Source organism: Capricornis sumatraensis, chromosome 4 (genome assembly GCF_032405125.1).
Source record: "Capricornis sumatraensis isolate serow.1 chromosome 4, serow.2, whole genome shotgun sequence".
Lineage (NCBI taxonomy): Eukaryota > Metazoa > Chordata > Mammalia > Artiodactyla > Bovidae > Capricornis > Capricornis sumatraensis.
Window position 1 is genome coordinate 29,093,605 of NC_091072.1, and position 15,167 is coordinate 29,108,771.

Genomic DNA, 15,167 nt, shown 5'->3' on the forward strand with positions numbered 1-15,167 from the left:
CTCCAGTATTCTTGCCTAGAGAATCCCAGGGATAGAGGAGTCTGGTGGGCTGCTGTCTATGGGGTCGCACAGAGTCGAACACAACTGAAGTGACTTAGCAGCAGCAACTATTACTTTGTGTAGTTATTACTACACAAAAGTGAGCAATCATATATATATTTACAAGGGAGAATAGCAGAATTATAGGATTTTTCCCCTCCCTTTATTGTTTAATAGTCATAAGTACAAGCAAGCAATCCTAAGAGCAAAGCTGTTAAAGAAAGAGTAATGGAGAAAAGAATATAGACAAGCTTTCATGCTAATACACTGCCTTACCTCTAACCCTACCCAGTCATTTCCATATGACACTATAACTCTAGATAAACATAAAAATACTTATGACATAAGATACAATAAAAAATTGTATCAAATAGATCTGCTTTGAGTGTTATAAAATACATATTCATATATAAGTTAATTTGCTTGTTATTGAGAAAAAATTTTAAATGCCAGGGTGGTAAATTAGATAAAATATTATTCTTTGGTAATATCTATAGAACAAAATAGCATGGATTAGAATCTTGCCCAAGGCTGTGTGCTTGACCAAGTTATTTCTCCAGTTGTTGTGAGACTTAAACTAGATGAATATGTGAAGTGTCTACATAATCAGGCCAGATAAATCACTACTTTGTTGGCATATGCCACTCAATGAAAACACTGCGTTCTTACGTTATTTCACTTTTCCCAGCATTTCCTATTATTCATCTGCCTTGGTACTTTAGTTTTTTAAAAATATTTATATTTATTTATTGGGCTACACCAGGCCTTAGATGCCGCACGTGGGATCTTTGGTTGTGGCATGCGAACACTTAAGTTGAGGCATGTGGGATCTAATTCCCCAACCAGGGACTGACCCCAGCCCCCTGCACTGGGAGTGTGGAGTCTTAGCCACTGGACCACCAGGGAAGCCCCTACTTAAGTTTTTTCTTGGGATGATCCTGATACCTTATTAATATTTTCCATCTATAGCACCCAAAATACTTCCTTTCACTTAGAGATGCTCTCAGTTTGCTGCAAGGATCCCTAGTTAAATTAGTACCTCAAAGGGCATGCTTTGGCCCTCTAATCACTCTGAATGTTTCTGTTTAATACAAAATGAAAGTATCCTCCACATCTAAGATATTGCTGGAGAATTCTTTATCCTTGATAAAGAAAGAAGATTCACAGTTCTTAGCATAGCTGCTATCTCCAAAAATGACTATTTATGGAGCACCTAATCCACTCAAGTCCACCTTTCTCATTTTGAGCTCTTCCTCTGCTTTTTCTGCATTTGAAAGTTAAATTCACTAATCAGACTCATGCCAGTCTGCTTTGTTTTCAATGAACAGTAATTTCTTCTTCCAAAAAAATCATCCTTTTTCTAAGGGAGCAAGGGGATATCTTTTCAGACGAAGAAGAAAGCTGTTTACAAATTGAAGAAGGAACCCCTCTCTTCACATCACACCATATTCTTGCTCAGATCAGCATTCCTACTCACTTCAAAGTGTAGTTGAGGACAAGAGGACTGAAAGATGCAAGGATGCTGGGAGGGGGCAGATAGCTGGAAAACAGATGCCTGAAAATACCTCCACACCATTTCTCCAACTCTTCTCTCCTCACCTCTTCCCTGCCTCATCTTCTCTGAAACACCTGTATTTCTGTGGGACACTTTCAACATCAGAGTTCAGCTGAACAGCAAATACATTTGACCACAAAGTTCAGAGGAATTCTGAAGAGGAATTTGAGCCCAACAAACTCAATGACTGCTCACAGTCATGAAGAAGAGAGGGTTGGAGCTGGTCCTGGGACCCAGGCCGTCTAATCTGGATGTCTCTCCAGGAACCACAAGTTACTGAGGCAGTGAATGAAGGACAAAATGTATAAAACTGGCCATGTTTCTTTTTACAGTTTATTTTGAACCTTGTGGTTTCTCTGTCCTCTAACCACGTACTATAGTTATATCAGACCTAATATTGAGCATCTTTAATATCCTGTAAACTGTCAACTCCTCTGTCATCTATAGAGTCTAGGAAAGTATACACAACTTAAAAGTATGTCTTATAAATATCTTAAAACTTTAAAGTGGTGAGATGTCTAGTGAGCTTGTATTACATGATACACAGACATATAAGAGTTTTACACTATTTCCTGTCCAAAGTTTTAGAAATAGTAAAATGCCACTAGTCGGTACATTTAAGGCTGTTGATCTGGGCACAGGATCTGGGTCTTAGGGAAGACTGAAGGGCAGGCAACCACTGAACTCTATTGCACTAACTGGTTGCTACATGAAAGTTAAATTAAGGCTAAGGTTTGGGAAGATCCCTTGGAGAAGGGCATGGAAACCCACTCCACGATTCTTGCCTGGAGAATCTCATGGACAGAGGAGCCTGGCTGGATATAGTCCATGGGGTTGCAAAGAGTCGAACACGATTTCAGTGACTTAGCATGCACGTGCACTCTGTCTCCTTGAGTCACTCTATTCCAGGTCAAGGAAATGACTAGATAATCGACTTTTTTTTTTTTAAGTTGCCTCTTGGGAGTTACCTGGCAGTCCAGTTAACTGGACTTTCACTGCCTGGCCAGGGTTCCCTCCTGGTTGGCGAGCTGATATCCTACAAGCGCCCCACAGCAGAAAGGAAAAAAAAAAAAAAAAAAACAACCCTCGATAGCCCACAAACCTCTGTCACTTTGCTCTACAGAAATTCGATTAGTAATCAGTAACCGCAGCTTTCAAAATGCATATTTCTGCTTTAAAAGACTGTCTGAAACGTGAATGGGCTGAAATGCAGGATGATAAACCCGGATTTACACAAGCACATCCTAGAAGCAACTGAGGCTCTCTGCCCTCAGGACTGATGAAAAGTCTATCTCAGACGCCACGAGTGCTCGTCAGACCAAGCGAGCATCTTGGCTCTAGGAGGCCGGATGATGTCAGCACGAGATTTCATGAATGGATGCCGAGGAACAGACCAGATGGATTCTGGCTTTGCAAGCAGTGGGGGGAAAATAAAAATCAAGCGCATGGCTCAAAAATGCTATCTATACGGAGGCAAGTTCATGCCTCCTACCTTCCCAGATCAGGACTTACCCAATCACCACCAGCCCCAGGCCTGGGCTTGCGTCCTGTGGGCCGGGCCCGGAGCCCAGAGGCCTGGGCACCGCTGGGCGCTGCCAACCCGCACCCTGCAGGCGGCGCCCCCGCGCCCCGGGGGCGAGGGGTCCCCGGCCGCCCAGCTCTGCGCCCCAGCCCACTAGCTAGCCCTGCATGTGCCTCCGAGGCGCCGCCGGGAACCGCGAGTCTCTAGGGGTGCGGCCAGGGGTGTCCGGGCCCAGGCAGCGCGGACCATGGGCACTGCGATCGCCGATCGTCGGGCGCCCGGCGCTGCTCCCCCTCCGGCTCCTCCGGCCAGATTCCGGCGCGGCGGGGCGACGCCTCCCGGCCCGCGCCCGCCCTCCCCTCCGCCTCCGTGGCTGCCGCGCCTCTCGCGGAGGTCTGGCAGTGCCGGAGGCTGGTTCCCTGGCTGCGTCCCCGTCTTCCAGAGACTCTCGGCGCTCCCTGCTCCCACCAAGCCTCCCAGGGCCTCGGTCCGCGTGCCCTCTTCCCGCTGCCAGGGGCCACCTTTCACAATCCAGTGCCCTGAGCTTTGACCGCAGGCGTCCAACCGCTCCACTGCCCTCTCTGCGCCTCCAGAGCGCACCGATCTGGCCTTCGCACCCCCTTCCCCGGGGTCTGCCCAGACAGGTGTCTGACATCCTTAATCTTTAAAAATAGAATTTTAATCAACAGAAGGAATACGGAACCATTTCACCCACATCCCTCCTCGCGTCAAAGGATTCCTAGTGGGGCTGAGGATAAGTAGAGGGAGGTTTAATAAAAAGTGAAGTCTCAGCCTGGTAAAGGCAAGATGCTAATCTGACTAACAGGGAACTCAAGGTCTCATTGGGCTTCCCAGGTGGCTCAGTGGTGAAGAATCTGCCTGCCAATGCAGGAAACAGCAGGAGAGGGGTGTTTGATCCTGGGGTAGGGAAGATCCCCTAGAGTAGGAAATGGCAACCCATTCCAGTATCCTTGTCTGGAGAATCCCATGAATAGAGAAGCCTAGCGGGCTACACTCCTTGGAGTCACAAGAGTCTGTGCGTGCGCACACGCACACTTTCTCTCTCTCACACACACTCTCTCTCTCTCACACACACACACACACTCACACACACTCTGTCTCACACACACACACTGTCTCACACACAGTCTCTTACACACATACACACACACTCACACTCACACACACACACTCACACACTCACACACACACACTCTCTCACACACTCTCACACACACACACTCTCTCATACACAGACACACACACACTCTCTCTGTCTCACATACACACAGCACTAGGTGTCATTAGGCAGCCGGATTCACTTCCTGTGCGGTCCGGTGTCTCCATCTTCAGATGCTTTCTCTCAGACACCTTGTTTTGGTTTATTAATATGTGCTTGTTTCAGTCTTGAAGTCACACAATGACACCAGGATGAGAGTCACCAGAAGCTATGCTGTGAGACAGCCAAGTGGCCAAGCCACTGCTTTCATAAACTAAAAGAAACAAGAGTGAGTTGGCTGAAGTAAGATATATTATCAAAGCAAGATGTCCAAAGGTGAGCACTACCTGGGGTGTGCCCTTTCCCACTAAGAAGTTCTTAATAATTATGACGAATAAAGGGGACATGGCCTGCCCTGGCCGTCCATTCTCCTGTGAGATCCGAGGCCTTCTAACCCTGAGCAGGTATAAAGAAGCCCATCTATCCCTCCTGCTGGAAGATAGAATGCCTCTCTCAGCGGGAAAAGGGTAAAGAATCTGCAGACTCCTTTACTCTGCCATCATCCTCTCTGAGTCTCTATCCCTCCCACATGCCCAGTACACTCAGGCCTCTCAAGAATCCCCTAAAATGTCATCACCCCAGTCCTGGCCAAGTGAGGAAGAGAAGCCTCCTCCTTGGGAGCATGTCCGTCCTTTGGCTCTGAAGACCAAGAAAGAGTTCTGCCAGCAGACTGCCTTTGGACTTGAACTGCAACTAAAATTCTCCCCTGGGTTTTTAGCCCGCTGATCTACCCTGCAGGTATGGGATTTACCACTGCCTCCACTGGAGAAGGAAATGGCAACCCACTCCAGTGTTCTTGCCTGGAGAATCCCAGGGACGGGGGAGCCTGGTGGGCTGCCATCGTGGGGTCTCACAGAGTTGGACACGACTGAAGTGACTTAGCAGCAGCAGCCACAATAATAGGAGCCAAGTCCTTAAAACTGAGTTGTTTGCATGCAATACTGGCACACAAGCACTAGATGGCACCCTTTTCGCACTTTGAAAACCATGCCCAGTTACATTTTAATTCCATTATGTTTTGTATAAGAAAAAGAGGAAAACAATAAAAAGGGAAAGACTAGAGATCTCTTCAAGAAAATTAGAGATACCAAGGGAACATTTCATACAAGATGGGCAAAACAAAAGACAGAAACAGTACGGACCTAAAGGAAGCAGAAGAGATTAAGAAGAGGTGGCAAGAATATGCAGAAGAACTATACACAAAAGATCTTTATGACCCAAATAACCATGATGGTGTGATTACTCACCTAGAGCCAGACACTCTGCAGTGCGAAGTCAAGTGGGCCTTAGGAAAAATCACTACGAACAAAGCTAGCGGAAGTGGTGGAATTCCAGCTGAGCTATTTCAAATCCTAAAAGATGATGCTGTGAAAGTGCTGCACTCAGCATGCCAGCAAATTTGGAAAACTCAGCAGTGGCCACAGAACTGGAAAAGGTCAGTTTTCATTCCAGTCCCAAAGAAGGGCAATGCCAAGCACGTTCAAACTATTGCACAATTGCACTCATTTCACATGCTAGCAGAGTAATGCTCAAAATCCTTCAAGCTAGCCTTCAACAGTATATGAATTGAGAACTTCCAGATGTACAAGCTGGATTTAGAAAAGGCAGAGGAGTCAGAGATCAAGTTGACAACATCCCTTGGATCATAGAAAAAGCAAGAGAATTCTAGAAGGCTATCTACTTCTGCTTCATTGACTATGCTGAAGCCTTTGACTATGTGGCTCACAACAAACTGTGGAATATTCTGAAAGAGATGGGAATACCAGACCACCTTACCTGCCTCCTGAGAAATCTGAATGCAGGTCAAGAAGCAACAGTTAGAACCAGACATGGAATATGGACTGGTTCAAAATTGGGAAAGGAGTACACCTAGGCTGTATATTGGCACCCTGCTTATTTAATTTATATGCAGGGTGCTGCTGCTGCTGCTAAGTCGCTTCAGTCGTGTCCGACTCTGTGCGACCCTGTAGACGGCAGCCCACCAGACTCCCCCGTCCCTGGGATTCTCCAGGCAAGAACACTGGAGTGGTTCGCCATTTCCTTTTCCAATGCATGAAAGTGAAAAGGCAAAGTGAAGTCGCTCAGTTGTGTCCGACTCTTTGCGACCCCATGGACTGCAGCCTACCAGGCTCCTCCCTCCATGGGATTTTCCAGGCAAGAGAAATGCTGGACTGGATTAAGCACAAGCTGGAATCAAGATTGCCAGGTGAAATATCAATAACCTCAGGTAAGCAGATGACACCACCTATGGCCGAAAGCAAAGAGGAACTAAAGAGCCTCTTGATGAAGGTGAAAGAGGAGAGTGAAAGGCTGGCTTATAACTCAACATTCCAAAAACTAAGATCATGGCATCTGGTCCCATCACTTTATGGTAAATAGATGGGGAAGCAACGGAAACAGTGACAGACTTTATTTTCTCGGGCTCCAAAATCCCTGCAGATGGTGACTGCAGCCATGAAATTAAAAGACACTTGCTCCTTTGAAGAAAAGCTATGACAAACGTAGCATATTAGAAAGGAGAAAAATTACTTTGCCGACAAAAGTCTGTCTAGTCAAAGCTATGGTTTTCCCAGGAGTTGTGTATGGATGTGAGAGTTGGACCATGAAGAAGGCTGAGCACCAAAGAACTGATACTTTTGAACTGTTGGAGAAGACCGGTGTTGGAGAAGACTCTTGAAAGTCCCTTGGACTGCAAGGAGATCCAACCAGTCAATCCTAAAGGAAATCAGTCCTGAATATTCACTGGAACGAGTGATACTGAAGCTGAAGCTCCAATACTTTGGCCATCTGATGCAAAAAGCTGACCTACTGTAAAAGACCTTGATGCTGGGAAAGACTGAAGGCAGGGAAAGAAGGGGATGACAGAGGTTGAGATGGATGGATTGGCATCACCAACTCAATGGACATGAATTTGAGCAAATCCTGGAAAATAGTGAAGGACAGGGAAGCCTGGCGTACTGCAGTCCATAGGGTCACAAAGAGTGGGACATGGATGAGTGACTGAACAACAACAATGCTTTTGCAAGGTTTAGTGAATTTTCATTATAGTACAGATATAGGCTTCCCTCATAGCTCAGTCGGTAGGTCATCTGCCTGCAATGCAGAAGACCCAGGTTCGATTCCTGGGTCAGGAAGATCCCCTGAAGAAAGAAATGGCAAAAAAAAGAAAAGAAAAAAAAAAAGAAAGAAATGGCAACCCACTCCGGTATTCTTGCCTGGAGAATCCCATGGACAGAGGAGCCTGGTGGGCTACAGTCCATGGGGTTGCAAGAGTCAGACATGACTTAGCGACTAAACTACCACCACCACCACAGATATAGAACCTGCTTAGGTCAGAAATCACTGTTTCAGTGAACAATATCTAGTCTGCGCAGTCAACACAAAGTGTCACCTCACTAACACCCTCCATGCATGGTGCTTTCAGCTTGGCAGGTAATTAGGGGTCAGGGACCTACATACCTTACTCCCAAACCTCACAGCAACCCTAAAAGGTAACCCTTTATTAAAAAGCAGTCTAAACTGGAAAATGATATTGTACCAGCATAATTTGTCAGATGATTAACATCACTACTTCTCTGCTGTGGAAATTCTAAGTGTGTGTTTCTTTTCATTAGAAATTGCATGTACAAACTCTTCATCCATAAACATTTATATTCAATATTTTTATATTCTTATAAACTGTGTCTTTGATGAACAATATACAGTTGTTGCTATAATCTTAAATACAGAGGGGATTAAATTTGGTTCTTACAGCAGAGAGGGCTAGCAGCTCCAGCAAATTCAAATCATCTAAATCCAATCAGGAATTAAGAAGATTTAAAGCTGGGTTTCAGTTCCTATGAGGCTGGTCTAGTTCCAGTTTATAAAAACTTCAGTGGTTTTTTAAAATTTATTGTCCAGCTCTTCTAGATGCACTCAGGTGGTGGCTTTCCTAAAACAACCTAGTTTGTTACTGTTGGAAGTAGAATGAAGGAAATTTTTGCACTGAAATATTGTACAACATGTGATACAAATCTCCATTCATCTCCCAAGGGAAAATACACATTTTTATCCCTAATTCTTTTTTTTTTTTTTTTTTTTTAATCTTTTGGCCACACTGAATGGCATGAGGGATCTTAGTTCCCTGACCAGGGATGGAAAACTCACTCCCTGCACTGGCAGCTCAGAGGATGAATCAGTGGACTACCAGGGAAGGCCCCCGTCCCTCCTGCAATTCTTTAATGCAAGAATGATTCATTGTTACTTATGGTGAAAACAAGATTGCCTGCTCCTTTGTAGTCAGTTTGAGGCAAAAACAGAGGTTTCCAAACAGGGACAGGTATTTGTGTATTTGGACAGACTTATGTGTATTTGGAGTTCACACACACATACACACACGATGCTAAACTCAAAGTGTCCATGTTAAGCAAAAGAGCAACATTAAATACATTAAATGGTAAAGAAAAGTGCTCCATTCCTAAACTGAATTTCATATTGACTTTGAATTCACAAGAATTACGAGCTCCGAAACATTAGGACACATTTCCATTAAGCACAGGTCAATCCTTGGCTAAAATAAAGGTAAAAGCACATTTTCCTCATTATAAGGAGGGGAAAAAAAAGGTATTATATAGTAAGGTGTCCCACAGAGGGTTGTGTTGTTTTTGTTTTTTATAACACTGAGCTGAGTTACTGTTGAAGATAAGGTTACAAATTTTCTATGGAGAAAAATTTCTTTTTAACTTTTTTTTCTTGCTTTGCTTTTATCTTAGTCAACTGCCTATTACATGTATTAATGTCAACCTTTTATATTGGGATATAGCTGATTAACAATGTTGTCATAGTTTCAGGTGAACAGCGAAGAGACTCAGCCATACATACACATGTATCCATTCTCCCCCAAACTCCTCTCCTATCCAGGTTTCTGCATAACATTGAGAAGAGTTCCCTGTACTATACTGTAGGTCCTTGCTGGTTATCCATTTTAAATAAAGCAGCGTTTACAAGTCCATCTGAAGCTCCCTACCTATCCCTTCCCACAACCTTCCTCCCCCCAATCCCTTCCCCCATCCTTCCTCCCCCCAATCCCTTCCCCCATCCTTCCTCCCCCCAATCCCCTGCAAATATAAGCCTGTTCTCGAAGTCTCTGAGTCTGTTTTGTAAGTAAGAGAACAATTTCTTCTTACCCACTTCTCACCTAAAATCATGGTCCTTCACCTCCGTCTCAGTTGTGTGAAATCTGAACCAAGAAATTTAGGACTAATTTTATCAGTAATTAACATTTTAAAAAATAGAGTAGGGAATTCTCAGGTGGTCCAGTGGTTAGGACCCTGTGCTGTAACTGTAGAGGGCCTGGATTTGATTCTTGGTAGGGGAGCTAAGACCCTACCAAGGCTGGATGGTACGGCCAAAAATTAAATTTCTAATTAAAAATTAGAAATTAAAAAATAGAGTTTTACCAAGACTATCTCTTTCACCTCCATTCCCATATCTTTACAGTTGTCAATATTTAATTATTAATATAAGGCTTCTTCTAAACCCTTTAAGTGAAACGGCTAATTAAGAAAATGCTAATGTGTACGTTTTCCCCTTAGCAAAGGCATATCTAATTGCTTCTCCTGTTATTTTTCCCCAGTAAGGCAATGATTGCTAATTATCTGCCTTACTTGTACAAATAAAATATTTGATTTACTATTAAATATACACAAAATAATTTATGTGAAACATATACATAATAAAGTAAAAGAGAGATGACAATAGTTTTGCTTTAAAGAAAGGAAATGCTTTAAAGAAATTCTAGCGTTATAATAAAAATCATTTGTTATCTGTGCCTCAAAGTGGACAAAAGTACACTAATTTTTGTGTCCTTATAGTATTACTAGGAATATTATTTTGAGAAAGATAATTTTACTTATTAACATGATTTTTATTTTCAAACTAATTTTTATTGGAAAGAGTACAATTTCTTAGAGTCAGTTTGTTTCAGAAAAAATGCTACCGATTTCCTTAGAAGTAGATTTTAATCCTTATTACCATCTTAATTCTTTAAAAAATTTGGCTACACGTAAGCGTGGGTGATAAAAATTGACTGCCTAAATTTGAATCTTTCATTTCCACATATTAACCGTCTGAATGAGACTATTTATAATCCTTTCTGAATCTCAATTTCTTCATATGTAAATGGAAATATAATTCCTTCCTTGTGTGTGTGTTCTGGGGATTCATGATAATGACTATAGAATATGCACACAGCATTTGGTACCTGGTAGACAGGGAAATACTAGTCATTATGCTAAGAACCTTGGCTCCATAGAATAATACATATTTGAGAAACAGTCACAAAACTAATGCTTTAAAGCAGTAAAACACTGTACCATAAGGAAGGTGCCTGGCCAGGAAGTTAATGAGGGCGGAAATCCATCCAGCCCATCATTGGAAAAGTGCTTCTTTTCTTATTCCCAAGGGCCAGTGAAGCCGTGAATCAGCCTTTCAGCACCAGGGAGTTCCTAGAGGATGTCCTTCAGGAAACTGACGAGAAGCACAAAGTGCAGACCTCAGGGGTAACAGAGGCTGACCAATGATGTTACGAGGTAAGGGATCAGAGGGCGCTGATCCTTGTACACAGCCTAGTTGGGCTGGTAGAGCCCCAGAGGAAGGCTGTGCGGTGTGGGTTGGCATCCTCCTGGAAGTCCTGTGACAGAGAATGTTGGTATGAGAGCAGTGGGCTCCTCCCAGGGCCTCCCAGAAATACCACAGAGTTAAGCGGGGAGACCCCTAACTGGAAGGGCCTTTGTAGATAAAGGCATGGGACCTGCGTTATTACGAAGGACAAGATTATGGATATCTCAGTATATTCAGCAGTAACAGAGGTTATTAAAAAACAAGTGGGCTCCTTCCCCGCTGATGAATGCCCTGGTCTTATGTAAGCCCCCAGAATGAGGCTCAAGTCTAAGGATAAAGATGAGAGCAATCCCAGATAACTGGGCTTTCATTTCCACCAGCGGAAGAAAGTGAGTTTCAAATGTAAATTAAACTTAAAAAAACTTAATGGGTCATAGGATTCCCTCCTATGGGACATGATTCCCTCCAACGCAGTTCAGAAGGGATTAATACATCTGATCGTTTATCAGTGCTAAGTCAGGGATTCTTCCAAACAGACTACAGATTGGCAATAAGAGAAGAAAGTATGTCATGTCTATAAATTTCCTCTTATAAGTTCCTTTAAAAACAAAAAACACATTATCTGTACTTGCAAGTTATGCCTTACAAGAGAAACAACTGCCATCAAGGGCTGTGAATGAGCTCTGATGGGATACAGCATTGGTGTAAAACTTAAAAAAAAAAAAAAAAAGGCATTAAGTGTGAGAAACCTCCTCCTTCTGGCCACAGATTATATCCCCACAGCCAGGGCTCCCAAAAACTTTGTGACTAGAGCATATTCTTGACTCTAGACTATTTGAACAATCATTTAAAGAATGTCTTCTTTAATCAGAGGATACTGTTCAAACATTGCTTAGCCCTGTATTTTAGGAAGAGTAAAATGCTAGTGTGGTCATCCGGCTGTTTTTTTCCCTCTTGGTGTCCTGAAATTTGCTGTTCATTGTGGTTTACAAGTGTTTAAGTAAAGTCTGCTTCAGTGCTTCTCAGGCTAACATGTCCTTACAGGCTTAGTCACTAAGTTGTGTCTGACTCTTTGCAACCTCTTTGCAACCCCAAGGACTAATGTGTAGTCTGACTATTCAATTTTTCTTTCCTACTCATTGTGGATGTTATAACTTTTAAGTATAATAAAAATAAATTATTAGAAAGCAAAATGGAAGAAAAGATGCACAAAAAAGTCCAAAAGTTTTATCAGTCAACAGACATGTTACTCCGTCAATTGCTAAAAACTTTTCTAAACATTTATTCTCATTCTTTTTTTTTCCAAAGGTTATTATTTTTAATATAATATAATTTGGTAAGGAGTTTGATATCCTTTCAAAATTTTTTAGCTATTTTTTTTTTTTGCCATACCCCATGGCATTCAGGATTTTAGTTCCCTGACCAAGAATCAAACTAATGCCCCCTTCACTGGAAGCACAGAGTCCTGGACCACCAGGAATTTGTCCTTACTTTCCATACTTATCATGGAATGGTAACCGGTAACTGCTAATAACCAAGCGTTACACACATTAGCTATTACATTAGCTATGACACTAGAAAATGTTCAATATGTGTCTTTTAAATACACAGCAGAAGAACATAATAGCTCAAGTTTAGTTTTTGAGACTTCAAAGTAATAAAGTAAAGAAGATAATTTAAAGCTTAAAAACCTACTGTTTAAGACGTTAAGAACAAAATTCTCTTCTTGGGTTTAAGCAAATATGAGGCATGAATGCCCAAGTCAGATTCATTACTATTTTTTAATAAAATTTATGGTCATCTGACTGTAATAGAAAGTAATAGTCAAATGACAATTGTCAAAAACACCAATACAGTATACTAACACATATATATGGAATTTAGAAAGATGGCAATGACGACCCTGTATGCAAGACAGCAAAAAAGACACAGATGTGTATAGCGGACTTTTGAACTCAGAGGGAGAGGGAGAGGGTGGGATGATTTGGGAGAATGGCATTGTAACATGTATACTATCATGCAAGAATCGAATCACCAGTCTATGTCCGATGCAGGATACAGCATGCTTGGGGCTGGTGCACGGGGATGACCCAGAGAGATGTTATGGGGAGGGAGGTGGGAGGGGGGTTCATGTTTGGGAACGCATGTACACCCGTGGTGGATTCATGTCAGTGTATGGCAAAACCAATACAGTATTGTAAAATAAAAAGAAAAAAAGAAAAAGAAAAAAAAAATGACAATTGTCTACTGAGCGCACCTTTCATCCCTGTAGGAATGCAAAGTCCCAACAGAAAGCCACTACCAACTCTGGGAAAACTCCAAGACAAGGGAACAGAGAGGCCCGAGACAATTATTCTTAAAGAAGGACATTCAGGGACTTCCCTGGTGGTCCAGTGGCTCAGACTCCAACCTCCCAACACAGAGGGCCTGCGTTCCATCCCTAGTCAGGGAACCAGATCCTGCATGCCACAACAAAGATGTTGCTCCTACATGCCACAAGTAAGACCCGGCGCAGTCAAATAAATACTTTTCTTTTTCTTAAAGAGGGCTTCCTTGGCTCTCTAGTGGTTAAGAATCCGCTTTGCAATACAGGGGACACTGGTTCAATCTCTGGTTCAGGAAAATCCCACATGCCATGGGGCAACTAAACCCGTGGGTCACAACTACTGAGCCTAAATGCCACAACCACCGAAGCCTGTGTGCCTAGAGCCCCCTGCTCCGCGATGAGAAGCCACTGCAATGAGAGAAGCCCATGCTCCCCGCAACTAGAGAAAAGCCTGAGCAGCAACAAAGACAGCACAGCCATAAATAAATACATATTAAAACAAGACGTAAGTACATTTAAGTTTCCTCTGGATTTTTACAAGATTAGGGACATATGAAAGTGTATTGTAATGAAAATATTTTCATTTATTCATTTAATAAATATTTATTAAATGCCTTTTGTGGATGTGTACTGTCTTAAATGTCACAAGACAAAGAGTTTATAGTTTAAAAAAGATATGATGTACATATAAAGAACACATCATTGAGTAGGAATGTCAAGGGCTATATGAAGTATTAGCCATATATGATTTGATTTGTGAGGCTACTGGTTACTCTGCAGTGTCTCTGAAATTTAAAAGTTTGATCCCCAGGTGGCAAATACATTTTCTTCTAGATACTGTACAGCAATCAGTAGTAATACTAATTAAAGTAGCCTGTATCTTTTGAAAGTTTTGCAGGGAAAATGATGAAAGATTAGAGTGTACTTCTATTTGTTCTGCCTAATGACTGCACTAAAAGATTCCATTTATTACAGTCAAGATGATAAATATAAATGAATTTTTGTCACTCTTTTCTTCTCCTGGAATGTATTCTTCAATGAAACATACTTTTTTATTCTATTTCTGTGCCAAGAAGTAGGTAAGAATCAGATGCGCTTAGTCACTCAGTCATGTCTGATTCTTTGCTACCCCATGGAGTGTAGCCCGCCAGACTCCTCTGTCCATGGAATTCTCCAGGCAAGAATACTGGAGTAGGTTGTCATGCCCTCCTCCAGGGGATCTTTGCAACCCAGGGATCGAACCCAGGTCTCCCACTATCTGAGCCTCCAGGGTTATACACATTTCTCTATGTTAGGCACTTAAAATATTATTTCAATGAATTTTTGGAACATCTGTATGAGAAAAGCATCATTATTATCTCCATTTTATCATGGTGGAAACTGAAGAGCTTACCCAGAATTACATAGTGAGCAAATGGTTTGAGATTGGAATTCAACTCATTCGATTCCTGCCCGAGTCCTGAAGAGTCACCCCAGCTCTGGACTCACAGAGTCCAGAATGAAGTCCCTGCATTCTTTTTCATTGGCAGTCAAGTTCACAAGTCCTGCAGACAGCTACTGTGATATTTCCACACTTACAAGACTTTTAACAAGGGAACTCAACCACTCACAAAAGCAATGACTGTATATTATCAGCAATAACTTTAAAAAGATAGAAATACTTTCCAAACACATGAAATTTCAATCTACCAGTCTTCACAAACAACAGTTCTCTATCTGCCTATCTTATCTACTGATAGAAGTTCTTCTGTTCGTAGATAAAGAAAGAATACGTCCTTTAACAAGGTGATAATTGTATAGATCAAACCAGAAATGCAAAAGGAGGTAGTGATGAAGGATGGGGAGA

The 15,167-nt window shown here is 42.3% G+C and overlaps 1 protein-coding gene across 3 annotated transcripts in view; it reads right to left on the minus strand.

The window, feature by feature from the left end:
• FAM149A (family with sequence similarity 149 member A) overlaps positions 1 to 15,167 on the minus strand; it is a 38,466-nt gene that overhangs the window by 19,934 nt on the left and 3,365 nt on the right. Inside the window, exon 1 of one of the 3 annotated variants that reach the window (XM_068970423.1) lies at positions 3,107 to 3,176. The exons of the other annotated variants lie outside the window; for them this stretch is intronic. The gene's annotated coding sequence lies outside the window, so the exon portion shown is untranslated. Of the gene's footprint in view, positions 1 to 3,106; positions 3,177 to 15,167 lie in introns of those variants that run through there. 3 annotated transcript variants of the gene reach the window in all.